This window comes from Elephas maximus, chromosome 27, assembly GCF_024166365.1.
Source record: "Elephas maximus indicus isolate mEleMax1 chromosome 27, mEleMax1 primary haplotype, whole genome shotgun sequence".
In the NCBI taxonomy this organism is placed as follows: domain Eukaryota; kingdom Metazoa; phylum Chordata; class Mammalia; order Proboscidea; family Elephantidae; genus Elephas; species Elephas maximus.
In genome coordinates this window covers 16427238-16447445 of record NC_064845.1, presented here as the reverse complement: position 1 = coordinate 16447445, position 20208 = coordinate 16427238, and the positions used below count along the sequence as shown (strand labels likewise).

General features: G+C 39.7%; 1 protein-coding gene and 1 long non-coding RNA gene across 2 annotated transcripts in view; both read left to right on the top strand.

Annotated features, from left to right (window-relative positions):
- LOC126068478 (ubiquitin-conjugating enzyme E2 E2) overlaps positions 1-20208 on the top strand; it is a 351907-nt gene that overhangs the window by 15513 nt on the left and 316186 nt on the right. The gene's annotated exons all lie outside the window — the stretch shown is intronic.
- On the top strand, positions 4-18330 carry LOC126068483 (uncharacterized). Its single transcript, XR_007515713.1, has 2 exons — positions 4-10803; positions 10929-18330. It is a non-coding gene; the product is annotated as an uncharacterized LOC126068483 (long non-coding RNA).

Sequence of the window (20208 nt, the reverse complement as noted above, 5' to 3'; positions counted from 1 at the left end):
AGTACTTACGGATTTTTATTTACTTGTATTGTTTGCAGAAGGTACGTTTGAAGTGCTGGCCTGATGTGCTCTTGTTGTAGTCTGATTAATTAGTAAAAACATCATTGTGGCTTGGACTTCAGTGATTGTGGAAGTTGGTGCTTTTTGTTGTCTCTGTGCAGAAATGGAACATTCAGCAAGTATGTTTGTAGTGATAGAGTGGAATGGCCCAAAATAGAGTAATTCAATAACGATAAGATAATGGAATGACAGGGTAACAAATGCAATTATCTTTTAGTGGAAGAAGTATTAGGAACGTGAATGATTTTTCTAATGATAGAGTGATAGTGTGGTTAAAATATTTGCTATTTCATAATTATTCAGTTGTTACCTTGTTGGAAATCGATTTTTAGCAGTACCGGAGAGTTAAACAATTTCTTCATGGCCTACATTATTTCATACCATCATCAGTTGTGACTAAGTAAGAATACATGATTTGAGGCAATGATGTCAGATTTGAAACACTTTCTCCATTGTGACTGCATGTCCTCAATTTTCTGGTCAGCGTTTGTTTATAGGAAGTAAAAGCGCTTGCCTGGAAATGATTAATGATAGACAGGTACTTAGAAAAAGAGGAGTAGAATAACCTCCTACCTTATACTCTATCCTGGGTCTGGTGTAGTAGTTGGAAAATGGCTATTTGACTATTTTAAGACATTTATTTCTGTTTTGATTTGAGGTTAGTGTTTGAACTGGGCCAACATGGAGTTTTTCTAGTTGATGCTCATGTGAATTACAAGCGAGAGGGCAGATGAAAGGAGTCTTTCCAACACTGAATGCGGGTGGAATTTGTTTGGTATGATTTCTGTTTTTATTGATCTTTATGTGGAAGCAAAGGTAGTAACTCCAGGTGTTCATGAAAGTGAAAACTTTGCAGAATGGCTGTCTTAATACAGTGAAACCTGTGAGAACCAGAAGTCGATGGAACGGCCTTGCTCTCTGGGGTCTTGCAGGTACTCTGCCTTTGACAGGGTCAGTCTTAACCACTTCTCTTTCACACGTTTTAGTGGAGAACATTTGCGTTTTCCTTCTCTGACATGTTTCTGCCTTCACAAAGGTTCTGGCTTTCATAGGTTTTACTATAGCTGGCTAAAAAAAAAGTTGACAACTATTTTATGTAGGAAAGACTCTAGTAAAGCTTATCATTTGTGGTGAATCTCATATGGTTCTTTGCACGAGTGTCATGTACAGTATATAAACTTGCAATAATAATGTTCAAAGAATATTTCACTCAAATAGAACAGATATTTCTTTGCTAGGTAAAACTGTTTAATGATAAACCTTTTTGTCGCTCTTAAGACTATGTTACATCAAAGCTGTTTAAGATGGCAGGTCATTGCTTAGGCTTTGGCGGCCAGCTCATATAAATGGACTGCTTTGTGGAACAGATTATTGGCAAAGTTAATTAATTACTTTGTTTTAATGAGCTTATTGAATTTAAGGTTTATTTTAATAAACTTGAATTTTTATAGAGCTTTTGGGTTTACAGAAAAATTTTGCAGAAGGTACAGAGTTCCCATACGTCCCCCCTCCCCTTGCACACTTTCTCCTATTATTAACGTCTTGCATTCCTGTGGTACATTTGTTACAATTGATAATATTGACACATTATTAAGTGAAGTCCATAGTTTACATAAGGGTTCACAGTTTGTGTTGTGCAGTCCCTATGGGTGTGCCCACCGTTACAGTATCACACACAAGTTTCACGGCGCTGACAATGCTCTGGACTTCAGCTTTCATCCCTCCGCCCTCCTGCTGACCCCCTGGCAACCACTCATCTTTTTACGGTCTCTGTGGTTTTGCTTTTTCCCAGAATGTTATATGGTTGGAATCATACAGTATGTAATTTCTCCAAACTGGCTTGTTTCACTTAGTACGCGTTGGAGTTTCCTCTATGTCTTTTTGTATCTTGGTAGCTCATTTGTTTTTATTGCAGAATAATACTCCATTGTTCATCCATTCACCCATCAAAGGCCATCTTGGTTGCTTCCAATTTTTTGACAATTAAGAATAAAACTGCTGTAAACATTTGAGGGCAAGTTTTTATGTGAACTTACATTTTCACCTCACTTGGGGAAAAATCGAGGTACATTTTTGATAAATGGAATCTACATATAATAATGTGTGATGGTAGACTGCAACTTTGCCATCAGTTTTTTTATTTTTTGAAATAGTAAATGATCTAATTTGGACTTAATACAGATAATGATTTAATGTTGATTAAACTAGTAATTGTAAACATGCATGAGAATCTAAGACACCGAGGAAAGGAATTGTATAGTGGTTATTTCTTAAATAAACCATAGTTTTATTTAAAGTAAAAAAAGAAAAGTTTAACTATAATGTGGTCTGAAATTTGAAGTTTTGCTTTTTTCTTGAGCCTTAGTTAGTAATACCATTGCCGGTTCATATGCATGCTGTTTATAAATAAAATGAATGGAATAGTTTTTCAGTTTTAAGTAATAAGCTCTGTAGAGAGTTTCAAGAAAGGCACCTACTTGGGATAATTTGCTTGCTTATGGGAATTTGCAAGGAAACACACTTAGAAGGATTTGATAGCTAATATGTTTATTTTAGAAGCTGGGCCTACAATGTAATGGCTTTGACTGTTTTTATTGATCCCAAAATGGTTGCTTGGCCTGGGTCAGGCAGAGGTAAAGATCACCTACTTTTATGTGGTGTTCGCCTTTGGCACGCAGAAGATCCTCTGTGCTGTGGCCGATGGGGAAATGATTAGTTTCTCGTTCCCTGTGTGCCTGTGCCGCTAACTGTGGGTGTTTAGATGTTCGGTGTGCTTGTTAAGTGGATTACTGTGGTCTTTGGATTGTTTGGAGTCAACTATTTGATTGTGGTTTATAGTAAATCTTACTGTCTATATTTCAGTGAGAATGTGGTTGCTATCTTCAGACAGAGAACTTAGAGCATATTTTTAGTTTGGTTTATTTTTGGCACAAAGTTAACAGTGCTTTTGTGGTTGATTTTTTTTTTTTTCTCCTAAGTTCTGTGCTGCCTTTGTGTGTGGCCTAATGACTATAATGAATGAATTTATAGAAACACAGCAGATTAAAGCTGTCTGCCTAATAAAAGGCGTCAGAGTCGCTTACTTAATAAATAAGGCGTATCTGATTTCAGAAGAAATGATTCCTGTAGTTACTGCCTTTGCGAATTACCTCTCACAGCACAAATGGCTCTCAGAGCCCTGCCTTTGGGTTCCTAGGATAGTCGTTAGCCTGCTGTTACAAATAAAGGTTATGTATGAGGGAGCTTCTGTGGGTCTACCTGTTTAGGCACTCATAGGCTGGGGAATATTTTATCAGTTGATGGTCAGGGGAGGGAGGGTTGCATTGCACTCAGCATAGTTTATGCTTATTTTCTGGAAACTTAACAGACAAAGACAGCTCCGTTGTTCTGTCTGTCCGGTCAGACGTGAGGCCTCTGAATTTTGGTGTGTTTCCTATGTGATGCCTTGTTAGACAACTCCCGGAGTCCTACCAAAGGAGCTAGTGTGTGTTTTTAAGTGCTGTGCAAGTCTGACATTTGAATATATTGGGAATATAAAGCCTTCTTGAAGCCCGTCATTCACTGTGGTAGGTTTATGTAACGTATTTCTTGAGAAACTTACTTTACTATAAAATTCACTGCCACTGAGTCAATTATGACTCATAGTGACCCTATAGGACAGAGTAGAACTGCCTCATAGGGTTTCCGAGGCCATAAATCTTTACAGAAGCAGACTGCCACATCTTTCTCTTGCAGAGCATACCCTCTGGCCTTTTGGTTAGCAGTCGAGCACTTTAACCACTGTGCCACCAGAACTCCTATTAGTTTGCAATAGTAATGTTTAAAATTTTTTTTCAGGTTTTGAATAAACCTAAAAATTATTTCAAAAGAGCATCCACGAAGTTCTGTTACTTAATAGGTGGAATTATTATAATAGGAAACACATGCCTGTACATCTTAGTTTTCTTTTCACTTTTTTTGTTGTCCTCGAATGAGGTTAAAAACCCCAGTAGTACAGTTTGTTTGTTGAAACTGGACCGAATACACCATCTTCGTTGTTCTCTTCCTTTTTTTTTTTCCTTGACATTACTCAGAGTATGAAGGGTAAATGTCTAAAAACAATCAAAAGCTTTTTTTGATACATCTAAGAAAAAAAGTGTCTTCATAAAAGCATAGAAAGTTAGACATCATTTAGATGTAATTTGATATATGCTTAGAGTTCTTCTTATAAATAGCAGAATATATTTTATTGGCCTCAGCGCTTCTGTGAGATGACATAATAGATCCCTGACATTTGCCGAGGCTGTATCCTGAGTCCTCTGCAGAATTCATAAGCGTTCTGAGGCTGCCAGCTGAGTTGGAGATGCTGGCCTGCCGACTAGAATTGTTCACTACCTTGGTGACTTGCATTCCGGCTTAGCTAGACGGAGTGCATCAAATTCATGCTATACCTCTTGTAAACATCTGCGTGCTGTGACGTGGGGAACTCTTAACAAATTATCAGAAACCAAGCCTTAAATCTGTAAATGGCAATGGGTCCATTTATATTTGGCACCGTGGTTAAGAGCTTGACTGCTGACCAAAAGGTCGGAGTTAAAATCCACCAGCTGCTCCTTGAAAATGTTTCTATGGGGCAGTTCAGCTCCATCCTATAGGTTCACTGTGAGTTGGAATCGACTCAACGGCACTGGGTTTGGTTTTTGATTTTAGTGGAAAACTGGCAGCTGGTAGGCCAGAAAATGTCCAAATTAAAATTAATGTTTTGTCATCCAAAGGATAACTTGTTTGTTCCTCTGCACTGCTGGGAAGCCAAGTTCAGATTCTGTTAAGTCTGATAAAGCCCAAGTTGGTATTAGCTTTGCAAGCGTGAGAATGACAGAATCCCTACTCCTTTTTCATAGAGACCTAAGATAATATTATTTGTTTTGATTTTGACTTTTGAAGTAGTAATTGAGCAAGTAAAAGGAGGAAAAACCGAAAAACCAAAACCCATTGCTGTCGAGTTGATTATGGCTCATAGCAACCCTGTAGGACAAAGTAGAACTGCCCCCTAGGGTTTTCCCAAGGCTGTAATCTTTATGGAAGCAGACTGCCACATCTTTATCCTGCAGAGCGACTGGTGAGTTTGAATGGCACACCTTTCAGTTAGCAGCCGAGTGCTTAACCACTGAGCCACTAGGGCTCCTTAGAAGGAGGAAGTAAACCAAAAAAGATGTAGTTCAGTTAGATTAGCAGTTTTCAGTTTTCATCTCTAAGTGTCTCAATGATCTGTTCATTTAACACTGGCTTGGCTTTACTTTTTTTTTTTTTAAAGTAGCAGCTTTATTGAGATATAATTCACATACCATACAATTTAAGTTTTACAGTATAAAGTGTAAAATTCAGTGATCTGTAGTATATGCAGAGTTGTGTAATCATCATCACAGTGCATTTTGCAACATTTTCATCACCCCTGAAAGATAATCCTGGGCCTTTTAGCAGCCACCCCTTACCCATTTCCTCCCAACACCCCGCCCCCCCCGCCACGCCACAACCACGTATCTACTTTCTGTCTCAGTAGATTTGCCTATTATAGTCATTTCTTATAAAGGGAATCATGTGATATGTGGTCTTCTGTGGCTGGCCTCTTTTCACTTAGCATCATGTTTTCAGGGTTCATCCATGCTGTAGAGTGTCAGTGCTTCAGTCCTTTTTGTTGCTGAGTAATACTCCATTGTGTAGACGTACCACATTTTATGTACTCATTCATCTGTTGATGAACGTTTGAATTGTTTATAACGTTGCTGTGAATATTCACGTGCAGTTGTTCGTGTGGACAAACCTTTTCATCTCTCTTGGGTATACACCTAGGACTGGAATTTCTTGGTCATAACGGTAACCATATCTAACCTTTTGAGGAACTGCCAGACTGTTTTCCAGAGTGACTGCACCGTTTTATGTTCCTGCCAGCAGTACATGAGGGTTCCAGTTTCTCCACAGCCTTGGCAATACTTGTTATTGTTCTTTTTTTTTTTCTTTTTTAATGATAGCTGTCCTAGTGGGTATGAAGGGGTATCTCATTGAGGCTTTGATTTGCATTTTCTTAATGACTAGTGGCGAACATCTTTTCATATGCTTTTTGGCTATTTATATATATATTTTTGGAGAAATGTGTATTCAAATTCTTTGCCCATTTTTAAAATTGTCTTTTTATTGTTGGGTTGTAAACGTTTATGTATTCCGGATCCAAGTCCTGTACCAGTCAGAGATACGATTTGCATATATTTTCTCCTGTTTGTTTTTTTCTTTTGATAGTGTCCTTTGACGCACAAAAGTTTTTAATTTTAATGAAGCCCAGTTTATCTGTTTTTTCTTTTGTTGATTGTCCTTTTGGTGTCATTGCCAAGGTCATGAAGATTTACCTACATCTTGCTGCTCTAAAGAGTGTGATCTTTGTAGACTGGAGAGTGGTGGGATTATTGGCAGAAGCGGAGCAGTTGTTTAATGTAAACTGATTTTATTAACAGCTGAAAACTGATTTGTTTCAATATATGGGCACTGTACGATGGCACTGGGTTTTTTTGGGTTTGGGCACATCCTAAAATTGGTAACGCTTTTCTCTTTACCTTGGCTTCCTGGAACCCATGGCCTTATTTCCTTCCCACTTTAGTAATTATACGGATCTGAAATAACTGCATTTTATATAGAAACCTCAACTCTGGTTTTATTTTCTTACCGTTATTTTCCTTTTTATGTCCATGTCTCCATTTTGTACTTTGATACTACATAAGTCTTTGTAAGCTACCTCAGAGACTTTTTGGAGCAAGGCAGATTATTAGTAAATATAGTGTATGAATAACTGAAAGTTGGTGGGCATGTGTATTAGCAGAATGCTGGCAGGACGGCACTGGGCTTGGGGTGGGGATGCCTCAAGTGAGGGGCCATTAACATGATGAAATTTAAATACACAACGAGGGCCTGTGTTATTGAGGGTACTTAATTCTTCATCTCCATCCTTCCTTTAGTACAGATAATTGAGGAATATTTTTTATTCATTCCTGAGTTATTACTTTTTCTTTTTTTCACTGCATTGCTGCAGTGCAGTTTTAATAGACATGGAAAAGATAAAAGACTCTTTAACATTGGAGACGTGCCAGGTGGTCAGAACAGCTCCAGACTTCTGGGAGTAGTACCTGCAGGTTGGACAGCCACTGCAGCGGGGCTGTGGGTGCAGTGTGACGGAGGATGAGGAAGCACGGTCCTGCCTGACGCCCCACTGGCAGTTCAGCATTTCAAGCTCATTTCGGCTCTCCTTTCCCAGCTCACTTTTATGATTTTTAAGACAAGCTCCTTCATTACTGTCGAGAATGTATTTATGGATTTCTTTCTGCCTTTAACTAACCTGAGGCTGATTTTTCACCTGGAACACAACCAATGGAGAGCCTTAAAGAGCTGACTGCCTGTCTTTTCAGATGGAGCGCTTTATGTGTAGTCATTGCTGCTGTGTACCTTCACTTGGGAAACCCTGGTGGTGTAGTGGTTAAGTGCTACAGCTGCTAACCAAAGGGTCGGCAGTTCGAATCCGCCAGGTGCTCCTTGGAAACTCTACGGGGCAGTTCTACTCTGTCCTTATAGGGTCGCTATGAGTCGGAATCGACTTGACGACACTGTGTTTGTTTTTTTGGTTTTTACCTTCACTTCAAAACTACACTCGAGGAATGTATAGCTATCTCAGTGAAATCACCAGGAAAATTCTCTGCTTTCTTATTTCGAAATGTTGTTGGTTCTCCCCCTCCTGTCATTCTGCCTTTTAACCATAGATTCTACAGTGTTTATTTGCTAATCAGAGCAAATGTTGGGTGATAAAGTGAGTTTAGTGGCCATTACTTTTGGTCTTTTAATTTTTTTTTTTCTGTTTCTACTGCTTTAACAATAGTATAGGAATGTGTCTGAAAAAAATATTAAATGATCACACTGGGATTATATTAGGTAATAGCAACAGGACTTTTTTTTTTTTTTTAATCACTTATTTTAGTTTGCCCACTGTTATGGACTGAATTGTGTCCCTCCAGAGTATGTGTTGTAAATCCTAACCTCTGTGCCTGTGTTTATAATCCCATTTGGGAGTGGGTTGTCTTTGTTACGTTAATGAGATAGCATTAGTGCAGGGAGTGTCTTGAGTCAATCTCTTCTGAGATATAAAAGAGATTAAACAAGCAAGTAAGCAGAGATGGGAGAAGATTGATGCCAAAAGCCATGTGGAGATTTCCCAGGAACCAGGAAACAAGCTGAAGAGACACCAACCTTTCCCTAGAGTCGACAGAGAGACAAAGACTTCCCCTGGAGCTGGTGTCCTGGATTTAGACTTCTAGCCTCCTGAACTGTGAGAAAATGAATTTCCGTTTTGTTAAAGCCACCCACGTCTGGTATTTCTGTTATAGCGGCACTAGATAACTAAGACACCCACGTTTATAATTGGTTGTTAGTTCTGGTTTATTACATAATCACCTTAGATAGAAAGTGCCATATTATTCTCTAACATGTAATATTTTAATTCTCGTAGCTCTTTTATCTTTTAAGATGTCCTGAAAACTATTTTTTGAGCTTCCACAGAACTTCTTTATAGTGATTACTATATTCATTACTTTAAATGTTTTTGTTTTTTTAACAACCAAGCATTATTGCAAATGACAAGTAAAACTCTGTTTCATTGGTATATTTTGAGAACCTTGCAAATTTTGATCTTAAAATTTATATTGTCAAAGTTTGCCCTTTGGACTATGTCTTTTATAAATGTACACTTAGAGCTGTCAAATAGAATGTCTGTTTTAGGCTCTTCTTGTTGTGTGCCGTCAAGTCGGTTCTGACTATATAGGTCAGAGTAAAACTGCCTCATGGGGTTTCTAAGGCTGTCGTCTTTACGGAAGCAGACTGCCACATCTTTCTGCTGCAGAGCGGTGTTCCAACCACTGACCTTTTGGTTCGCAGCCGAGCGCTTAACCACTGTTGCACAAGGACTCCTTTTTAGGTTTTTATTGGGGTGCTTTTAAAGATATGTCTGTATCCTTATTTATGTCAAAATAGCACATTATTCTAAAGTGTACCATAGAATCAGACAAAGCCATAAGCTAAAATTCAAATTATTTTCCAATATGCAACATAATAGATTTCTCTCTCTACTTACATGGAAGATGGGACCTAGTAATAATTGGAAATGACCAGAAGGAGAGACAGAGTGCCCATAGCAGAGCCACTGTGTTTGCCTTGGCACCTGCCGATTTCTCCGCCTAGAGTCCAGCCGCCTTCCCTACTCCACCTGACTGTTGTCAGTGCTCCTGACACTTCTTATTACAGCTCTTCTACCTGTTTCATCTGGCTGGGTGGGAACCCTTTCTTTAATTTTTATATTTCAAATTTTAGCATTAAGTTAGTGTTTAATATGCCGTGAATGAGTGAATACAGCTAATTATAGTAGGATTAACATTTATTGAATGGTTGTACTGTTCGAGGCAGCGTGCTAGGTGCCTTACCAGCATTGTCTCACCTACTCTTCATGACTATCTTTGAGTTAGATACTAGTTGTAGACAGCATCTTATAGATGAGAAAACAGGCTTAAAGAAGTTGAGTAACTTGCCCAAAGTCACGCAGCAAGTCAGTAGGAGAAGTAGGATTTCAGCATTGGTGTTTCTGATTTTAGAACCTCAAGTGTTTTGATGTTTTACTGTGCTGTTTTGCATTTGCAAAATAAATTTAGGTGAATTAATCTAGAACAGCACTGTCCCAGCTGAACTTTCTCTTACTATTATAAGTGTTTTCTGCTTTGTCCAATGTTGTAGCCACTAACTGTTGAGTACAGTCGGGTCCTTGAAATGTGGATAGTCCAACTGAGGAACTGTATTTTACTAAATTTTAATTAATTTACATTTAAATAGTCTTATGTGGCTAGTGATTGCCTTATTGGACAGCACAGATCTGGACAAATAAGAACTTTTCAGGGTAAAAATTATGCGTGTATTTAAATTTCTGGTAAGAATAAACTGTCAGGCCAGTTTAACATTTTTTTTTCTAAATAATTTGTATTGTGCTTCAAGTGAAAGTTTACAAAATCAAGTCAGTCTGTCACACATAAGCTTATACATACCTTACTATATACTCCCATTTACTCTCCCCCTAATGAGTCAGCCCGCTCCCTCCCTCCAGTCTCTTATTTCGTGACTGTTTTGCCAGTTTCTAACCCTCTCTACCCTCCTATCCCCCCTCCAGACAGGAGATGCCATCACAGTCTCAAGTGTCCACCTGATACAAGTAGCTCACTCTTCATCAGCATCTCTCTCCAACCCATTGTCCAGTCCCTTCCCAGTTTAACATTTTTGACGGTGCTTCTGTTCTTAATTGTGGTTATGTATTTGTCTCACCCCCTTCCGCCTTCCCACTGCTGTCTTCTAAGATCCTTGATCAAGGAATTGTACATGTTTTTATATCCTAGAGCGTCAAACACAGTGCCTTACACATGGATGGCACTTCATAAAGTAAAATGACCGTATAAATATTAATATTTAAAGTATTATTTGGTTAAATAATTTGCTTTTCATTTCTTAACAGAATGAAAAGGATATTGCAAATGATTGCTTTTACATAGACTCATGGAAAGCTTATGGTCTGGCACTCTCTCCAGCCAGAGAGAAAATGGGACTTTCCCAAGGCCATACAGCTTAATGAGAAAACCAGGACTAGCATTGCAGAACACACAAGGACATTTGGGAATTCTCATCCACGATCATGAGGTACATTTGAAAGGAATTGGAGTTATCTTGCCTGGAGAAGTGAGGAGGCCGTGATAGCTGTGTTTTTAACTCTTCTCAGAACCATAAAATGGAAGAGAGATTAAACTTGTTCCATATGATTTCAGGTAGTGAAACTAGCACTGCTGGTCACAGAGTTAAAAGGAAACCATTTTCAGCTTGATGGATGAGCTTCATCTTCAGTCGGAGCTGTCCAGAGAAATAATGGGCAACTTCAGGAGGTAATGAATGCCTGTCTCTGGAGGAATTCACAATGGATGTTTACTTATTTCAGAAGGATTTCAGGTTTTATCAGTGGTAGCTCTAGAATGGTTATTTCTCAGCTGCTAGATACCAGACGAATGAAGCATATTTTTACCAGCTTCTGTTTTCTCCGCCAATGGATTGTGACTTTTTTCTGTGTTCTTTGTCCTAATGGAGTCCATGGTAGGTAATTTATATAGTTTACTGGCCTGACTGTTTAAAGCAGTATGTTAATTTATTATCAGTTCCATGTCTGAATTGGTGAGGGCGGCTTTTACTTCCTCCTTAGAAGTTTAAATTTGTGGGAAGAGAAGGACATACGAAAAACACCATAAATAAGCCTGTTGTGGGGCTAAGGGACATAAATTAGTACCATCCTCTTGATAAGGTCCCTCATTATTATGTGTTGTTTCATAAACTACGCTACCTGACATAAGAAATAAAAAATGTTCCTGTTAATCAAATGTTAACATCAGTTGAGTCCATCATATAATGCAAATCTTTTCAGTCTTCATTTGGTCAGTGTATACCCCTGTACATTTATCAAACTGCTAAAAAACCTGTTCAGAATCCCCATGGTTTCCCGTTACCCCTTTGGTTCTGGAAAAAATATTATACATTCCTAGAAACTGAATAAGTATTAATGAAGAACATTGTATTTATTTGGGATGTAATTTTTTTTTTCTGATATAAATGTTGCATGAGCCAAGGAATTTTAGGGTTTAAGAGATAAGAATATTGAAAGTTTTAAAGATTTCAAATGACAGAATATACTAGAGTCCATCACTACCATTTACACGTACATGTGGACCACATTTTTTATTTATGATCTTACTTATTAAGAGATTTATTTGAAAGCTTTTGGTTCATCTTTTCAAAAAGCGATTCATGTCTGAGGCAAGGGCAAAATTCTGTGGCCTCACGGATCAGAGCAGAATGATCTGAGCCCCGCGTGCAAGTAGTGAAGTGGGAGAAAGTGACAGATTCAGCTGCAAGTGCTGAGGGAAAGTCCTTGCCCGAAGCCAGAGCAAGCTGCTGAAGAGTGGCACAGCTGCTCGTTGCTTGAAGCAGTTGACGTTTTGGTGTCAGGCTCGAGTTAGGCAAACGAAGCCCAGCAGGTTTGGATTCCAGGTGACCAAGCAATGCGTAAGGGGGTCTGGATCGGGGGACGGGCACAAGTCCTAGCCTGCATGGGCAGTGTAGAATGGGCCTAGAACCTGGGGAAGTAGAACTGAGGGGTTTGGGAGTCAGGCCCTGTTGACCGAGATGGGGCGAGACTAGACAGTAGTGGTTTTTATATCAGTTCTTTTGAGCTAACTACTGTATTCTCTGGCTTAAGGTAAAGGTTTTGCTGTCTTATCCAAGCCCTTGGGTACGCTTCAGTAATTGCCTTGCAGCAGTTTGGTGCATAAACCGTGTTAAACAGTGTTATGGTCCTGCTTTGCTAACAACTGAAATTTGGGGTGAGGGAAAAGGACAGACAAGTTTACCTTTTAAGAGGGTGCAGACAAAGGGATTAGCTTGATTACCCTTCTGTATCCATGTCAAGCTCTTTAGGAATTTGAAGAGTGCACATAATAGCTGTTTTGGCCTTTGGACTGTTTTCTTAATACATCGGAACAGAATCTCGTGCCTTTTGCTCTAAATTTGGGTTTGGTTATAAGGCACTTCTGGGACTATCTGAGTGGCTTGGACTATATGCAAGAGGCTTTAGTGCTGCAATACCAAAAGCACCTTATTTTAAGTTTGTCTAAATGGTAAAGTGGACCCTAAAGGCAACATGAGAAGGAGCCCCCAGTACTTAGGTGGTCAGACTTATTTGATTCTCGATTATCTGCATTAATGGAAAAGGGAAATTAGTAATTCATTGTGTGGTATAGGGTGAAAATATATCGTATTTAAAAGCATGGAACATGAATCACAAATGGTATCCTGAATATATTATAATGGAAAGAGTTTTAAATACTAAATTCAGGGTTTAAAGAGACTTTATCAAATAATGTAAATATAGATGTCATAAAACATTTAATAAATACTTATCAAACTTATTATATGGTAGTTATTTGAAATTGGTTCTCCTACCTGAGACTGTGTATGGCTCAGCTGTGTCCAGCTTTCAAGTGGGAAAAAGCCGTTTAACAGTTTTTCCGTTTCCTGAGCTCACCAGGGGTGTGGGCCGGTGGGTTGGCTGCTGACCGATCTCTGCCCAGAGAAGTAGAGGTGCACGTGGTTTCCGATGTTGTCATTCTCCACGCTTGAAAGCCTTTTTCATTCCCCTGCTTGCAGTCATTTTAAGAAGTGAGCAGTTTGGAGTAAGGTGTGACTAGATGGAGTATACCTTTGTAATCAGCTAGTCTGCGACCCTGAGCTGGGCTTTGAACCGCTTTGCTCAGGTTTGAACCCCTGCTAGGATTTGCATTTCTAGCAAGTTCCGTGCTGAGAATTCGCGTTTCCACCCCAGATACACTGAATCAGAGTCTGCATTTTAACAAAATCTGTAGGCGATTCTTAAGTATAACTTCCTGGGAACTTTTTACAGAGGCAAATTCTCAGCAGGGAGCTTGTTAGAAATCAAATTCTTAGCAGGGGTTCGAACTGGAACAAACTGGTACTAAGGTCTGCTCCTGAATGTGGATTTTGTTTGAGCAGATTTTCAGTCTTCTATGGGAATTCCAGAACACTTAATTGTGCTGAAAAGGAAACTGTATAGATCAAGAGGCAGTTGTTGGGACAGAACAAGGGGATACTGCGTGCTTTAAAGTCAGGAAAGCTGTGCGTCAGGGTTGTATCCTTTCACCACACCTATTCAGTCTGTATGCTGAGCAGATAATCTGAGAAGCTGGACTATATGAAGAACAGGGCATCAGGATTGGTGGAAGACTCGTTAACAACCTGATTATGCAGATGACACAACCTTGCTTGCTGAAAGTGATGAGGACTTGAAGCACTTACTGATAAAGATCAAACACCACAGCCTTCAGTATGGATTACACCTCACCATAAAGAAAACGAAAATCCTCACAACTGGACCAGTAAGCAACATCAGGATAAATGGAGAAGAGATTGAAGTTGTCAAGGATTTCGTTTTACTTGGATCCACAATCAACACCCATGGAAGCGGCAGTCAGGAAATCAAACGACGCATTGCATTGGGCAAATCTGCTGCAAAAGACCTCTTTAAAGCATTGAAAAGCAAAGGTGTCACCCTGAAGACTAGGGTGTGCCTGACCCAAGCCATGGTATTTTCAGTTGCACCATGTGCGTGCAAAAGCTGGACAGTGAATAAGAAAGACTGAAGAATTGACGTCTTTGAATTGTGATATTGGTAAAGACTATTGAATATACCATGGACTGCCAAAAGAATGAACAAATCTGTCTTGGAAGAAGTATAACCAGAATGCTCCTTAGAAGCAAGAATGGCAAGACTGCATCTTACATACTTTGGACATGTTGTCAGGAGGGATCAGTCCCTGGAGAAGGACATCATGCTTGATAAAGTACAGAGTCAAGCGGAAAAGAGGAAGACCTTCAATGAGGTGGATTGAAACAGTGACTGCAACAATGGTCTCAAGCGTAACAACAAATGTGAGCATGGTGTAGGACCAGGCAGTGTTTCATTCTGTTGTGCATAGGGTTGCTATGAGTTGGAACCAACTCAGCGGCACCTAACAAGAACAACATCAACAGCAACGTGGAAGGTAGTCAGAGATGAACGTTTAATTGGACATATACACATGTAAATGCACCCGGTGACCTACAGCTCCTCCTTGGTCAGCCCCTCCAGATGGGGAGCACCTTAAGATCCAGCTGGGGAGTGTTGAATAAGAATAGAGCCTGTATTTTAGTAAGCACATTTTTGTAGCAAAAAAGGTAGGCTTAAATTGATATTTATTTGCTTACAACATTTGAGGCTTGGGAAGGACGGGGTCAGCTGTCAGACTGATTGCTAGGGCCTCAGTCAGGGGTGGATTACCCAATAAACAAGGTAAGCATAGGTTTACTTGTGCTTAGTTACTATTACTAATTTGTAGTGAATAATTTCACATGGGTTTTACCATACCACATCAAAGTGAAACCCATGTGAAATTGTTCACTACAGATTAGTAAGTAAGCACAAGTAAGCCTGTGCTTACCTTACATGGTTAAGAATAGTCACCATGTATGACAAAGCAGCTGCCCAGAGATTAATAGGGAAGCCTGTGTTTAGGCTCAGACTGGGACTAGGGAAATAGCAAAATAAAATTACATTCTTGAATAAGAATGTGTAAGGTGCTGGTGCGGAGCCCTGGTGGCACAGTGGTTAAAAGCTCGGCTGCTGACCGAAAGGTCCGTAGTTCAAAGCCACCATCCACTTCTTGGAAACCCTATGGGGCAATTCTGCTTTGTCATATAGGGTTGCTATGAGTCGGAATCGATTTGATGGCACCTAACAACAACAACAACAACGAGGTGCTGGTGTATTCGGAATATAACTACTATTAGGTTAAGCACTGGGCTACTGATAGAAAGGTTGGCCGTTTGGATTCACCCAGAAGCGCCTCAAAATAAAGGCCTGGCAGTTTACTTTGGAAAGCTCACAGCCACTGAAAACCTTATGGGGTACGGTTCTGCTCTGAACTCCATGAGTTGGAATTCGTTCAATGGCAACGGGTTTTTTTTTTTCCTTTTAGGTTAAGTGAAAAATAAGATAAACTGAGTAATGTATGTTTTCAGATTAATATCCGTTTAACATTAAACAAATATTTTTTGAGGGCCTGTTATGTGATCAGCACTGTGCTGAACTAGACAAATGGAATCTTCAGTCCATGTGGAACTTATATTTCAGTCATGAAGACAGTCTGGGGATTATTAAAAAAAAAAAAAAAGCCTTCGGGAGTGGGGAAAGTAAACAGACATACTGATTGTTATGAAGAAAGTAAATCAGGAGTGAGTTTAGACAACTCATAACAGGCTGCACGTGTTGAGGGTCTACAGCAGAAGTACGCTTCTGGAGTTGAAGTTGCTGGAAGAAGGCTGGTGTGGCAGGATTGAGCACGTGTGAGAGGTAGGCAGGGAAAGCTGTGACACAAGATGAGGTGCAAAACAAGGTTGGGGCCAAACGCAGCACAGTTTGGCTTTGAGGAAGATTACTCTGGCTTCTGGATTGGAGGAGTATGACTGTAGTCTGATAATCATTACGTGAGAGAGGATGGTATTCTAGGTGAGGGTGGTGGCAGTTAGAGATGAAGAGAAGAGAGTAATTTGAGGTATAGTTTTTTGAAGGAGAATTGACAGAGCTTGCTGATGGTTAGATGAAGGAGTTGGACAGAGATACTAGAGGAAAGGAAGAGCTCAGAGATGGGGCTTGAGTCTGTTGGGGAAATTGTGGTGCCTATTCTGAGATGGGGAAGATTGGTGGAGGGGAATGGTTTGGGGGACAGGGTCAAGAGTTGTTTATTGTGAAATGTCTGTGAGATATCCAACTGGAGATGTCAGGCAGGCAGTTGAATACAAGCAGGATCCCAGTGAAGAGCTGAAAATATTAATTTGAGGTTGTCTTCTCAAAGATACTTAAATCCACAGGAATTGATGAATTCGTGCATGGAAAGAGTATGGAAAGGAGACCCAAGACCAAGCCCCCTGAAACTATAACATTTAGAGATGAGTGGAGGAGAAGCAGTCAGCAAAGGGAACGGAGGAGTTCTCCAGTGGGTCCCAGGAGAGAGGTTTCTGTGATGTCAAGAGACAGTGTCCAGTTCTTAGCTCAGTGGATCTAAAATTGATCATGAAAGAAATTTTCAGGTGAATAGAAAATAGAATAAGATTGTAATTACTCACTCTCCTCACCAGGAAATTAGTTAAGTGGATAAAGATTATCAAACTATTGTGATTCCAAGAGTAATTTCTTTTGTAATTCTGTAAGATTATTAAGATTATACGTGCTGCCTATTCGTCTAGACTCTAAAAAAAAAAATTTTTTTTCTCTAATTGGACTCAGGAGAGAAGGCTTTTCCGTTGGAAAGCAGGGGTCTCCACACCTGAATGTTGCTTAGTTAGGCTCTGGGGCCAGCAGTTAAGTTGGGGCGCTTTTGAGTGTACGGAAGACAAAGTTGTTGGTAGTGCGGTAGTGTGTCAGGTTATATACATCCAGAAGACAAAGTTGTTGGTAGTGCGGTAGTGCGTCAGTTCATATACATCCAGCTCCCATCCCCTGAAACACACGATTCAGCGTGATCACCGTCCACTCTGTTTCATTTTCCGCACTGAGAAAGAGCTACCAGGAATGTTCCCTCTGGAGAACAGCCAAAGCTACCTTCAAAGCCAGAGCTGGTTTGACCCTTTCGATACCGAATTTTTATTAAAAAAAAAAATTTTTTTTTTTTTTTTGATGGCATGTGTTTTCAGTATTGGCGTGCATGCTTTACTAATTAAGTGTCTTTACATTTTTGGTTCGTAATATGGATTTTGAGAAATACGATCTGATAATACAAGCCCCTAATAAGGCACTCTGGCTCCGCCGATCTGTGGTATGACGATATACCAATAAGAACTAAACAGGGAATTTATTGTGGGCACCTTTCCATTAGGTTACACGGGGAACCTCTGATTTTCCAAATATGGCACAGAAAAACCAAAACAAGCCCACCAGGGCTCCCTAACTATCACACAGGAAAAGCTATAATTATGCTTACAAGCCTTACCTCACAGAAATCAAGGAAAAAAGGGCAGAAGTTTACAAAACTACAAAATCCAGGAATCATCACCTAATAGAATGCCCAGCCTACAAAACAATGAGTCTCCACCTCAGGTTTGCTGAGCTTCACGCATTTAAAAGGGACCCACCTTGACACTAAATGCATACTACCATGAGGCCCAGATGGAAACCCTGGTGGCGGAGTGGTTAAGAGCTACAGCTGCTAACCAAAAGGTTGGCAGTTTAAGTCCACCAGGCGCTCCTTGAAAACCATATGGGCAGTTCTACTCTGTCCTGTAGGGTCACTATGACTTGGAATCGACTCAACTGCAATGGGTTTATGAGACCCAGAGCCATAAAAAGTGGCTGGTGTACTATTAAACCAATAGTAACTGAAGAGTTTTAAGCGTGTTCTCAGACAGACATTTTCTGTGGATGTGTGAACTCACATCTGTTACTGCTTCTGCCTGTGTCATGTGTGAAGAGGCCAAAGAAGAGTAGCAGAGAATGAAAGCCTTTTCCTCCAGGTGTACACAGCATGGTCTTTTTTCCATCTCTTCCATTTGAACTTCAAGGTCTGGCTCAAAACATCACCTTCATTCTATGATTTTCTCCTGTCACAGTGTCCTTGCTCCTCTGCTCTCAGTGTACACATAGCCTTTGTTGCTTTGAGTTAGAGAGGCAGTGGTTTCTTCCGGAGAGAGTGCCTAAGTTACATACACATAACTTCTTAGTCTAGTTACATAACTTCTCCGTGCCTCAGTTTCATCATCTGTAAAATGTCATGGGTTGGGAGAGGATTATGTGGGTCAGTATGTGTAAAGCACTTGGAGTAGTGTCCAGCACGTAAGGTTTCATTAATTGTTCGTTGTGGATGCTGTTATTTGTGGGGCTTGCATGCATGTACCTTGTTCTTTTTGAGGACGTTGAGGGCGTATGATATGTATTATTCGTAGGGTATATTGCATATAGTAAACACACATATTTTTACACAGGTACTAAGACCGAGAACTTCTGAATTTTTCTGTAAAAGCTAAGCATACATCTACGTCTTGTTACTTGCATGCGACCCTAGATGCTTGATTGTCAGTGTCTCTTGAAAAAGGTTTTCCATTTCTGCTTTGTGTGGAAGTCTCATCAGCTGGGCTCCTATCAGTGAAAGGAAGATGATTAGACAATTCATTAGGAGGTTGCATTGACTATTTTATCGCCAAATTAACTCATTAGTTTCTCATGTTTACAAAATTCCTTAATCGGGATTGTGTTTATTGCAGCTGGAATGTTTTATCCTTAAACTGTAATCTCTAGTTTTTTATGTTAATTGCAGTCAGGATCAGGTAATGTGCTTCTCTCTCATGGGTATGTGAATCCTACAGGTCTTGTCTCTTAGCAGGATCTGCTGCCATTTAGGAGTTCAAGAGAATGATTGTTTTGAAAGGTGCAAGCTCCTACTTTAGCTGAAAAAATAAAATCTTTACTATGCAATTATAAACTGGGCCTTAATGCGTTTGTTAGTTACTATTTCTTTATAACATGAGCTTAAGTTTCGTTTTAAGCTCTCATACAAGTTCCTGAGGAAAACCTTTTTTTTTCCCCAAGAGTAGAAACTTTTCTTGGTGTTTTCCAGTTCAGTTTGTCCTTTTTGGTGATACAGCACAAAACCATGAGTTTATTCCGTGTTCATGGGTGGCTTGGCATTTTAGTCCGTCTGTCCGTGAGTGCTCAGGGCTCTGCGGATTTGGATGGACTAAGTTGAAGATCGGCCTCTTGGCTTTCGGAGCGTATAATCTTAAGTGTTGAAAAGGGCTGACCGACATGAAATAATTTGAGAAAAATATCAGAGGTATACACAGGGAGTATGGTGTAGTAGTAAATAAATAATGTAGCCATCTTGTTTGTATCGAGCATCTTCTCAGAGTAAATCAGAATCTCTTGAGTTCTGGTTCAGCGTCTTCCACTGAAGAACTTGGACAAGTCCCTTATCTTTACTGAATTTACCATGCCTACCAAGGATCAGATGTGATCATGGATGTGTAAGCTCCTAGAATACGAAAGCAGTGTGCAAATATGAAGAATTGTTATATGAGTTAATGTTAATTGTTTGGGGCAGGCCATCTGTGTGGTAGCAGTTAAAAGGAACAAATCAGTGAGGACTGAATCTTGAAGAGGAGGTGGGATTTTCCCCCTAAAAACATTGGCAGAAAAGCTGTTTGTAAAAGTGAGTACGTGGAACTAATGAATTAGTTGGAGAAAGGAGATGTTTTTCACTAAGATGGAAAAATTGTCCAATTGTGTCTTTTCGGAAAAGGAAGTGTTCTGCATAGATGAATTTGTTGAGCCACTGAGATGTATCCCTTCAAGTTCCCACGTTTTTACATTTTATCATTTAAAATAAAACATGTTTCTCAAATGAAACGTGTGTTTTACTCCTCTCTAAAACAGAGTAGACTGAGTTTAATTTTTTCTTGTAT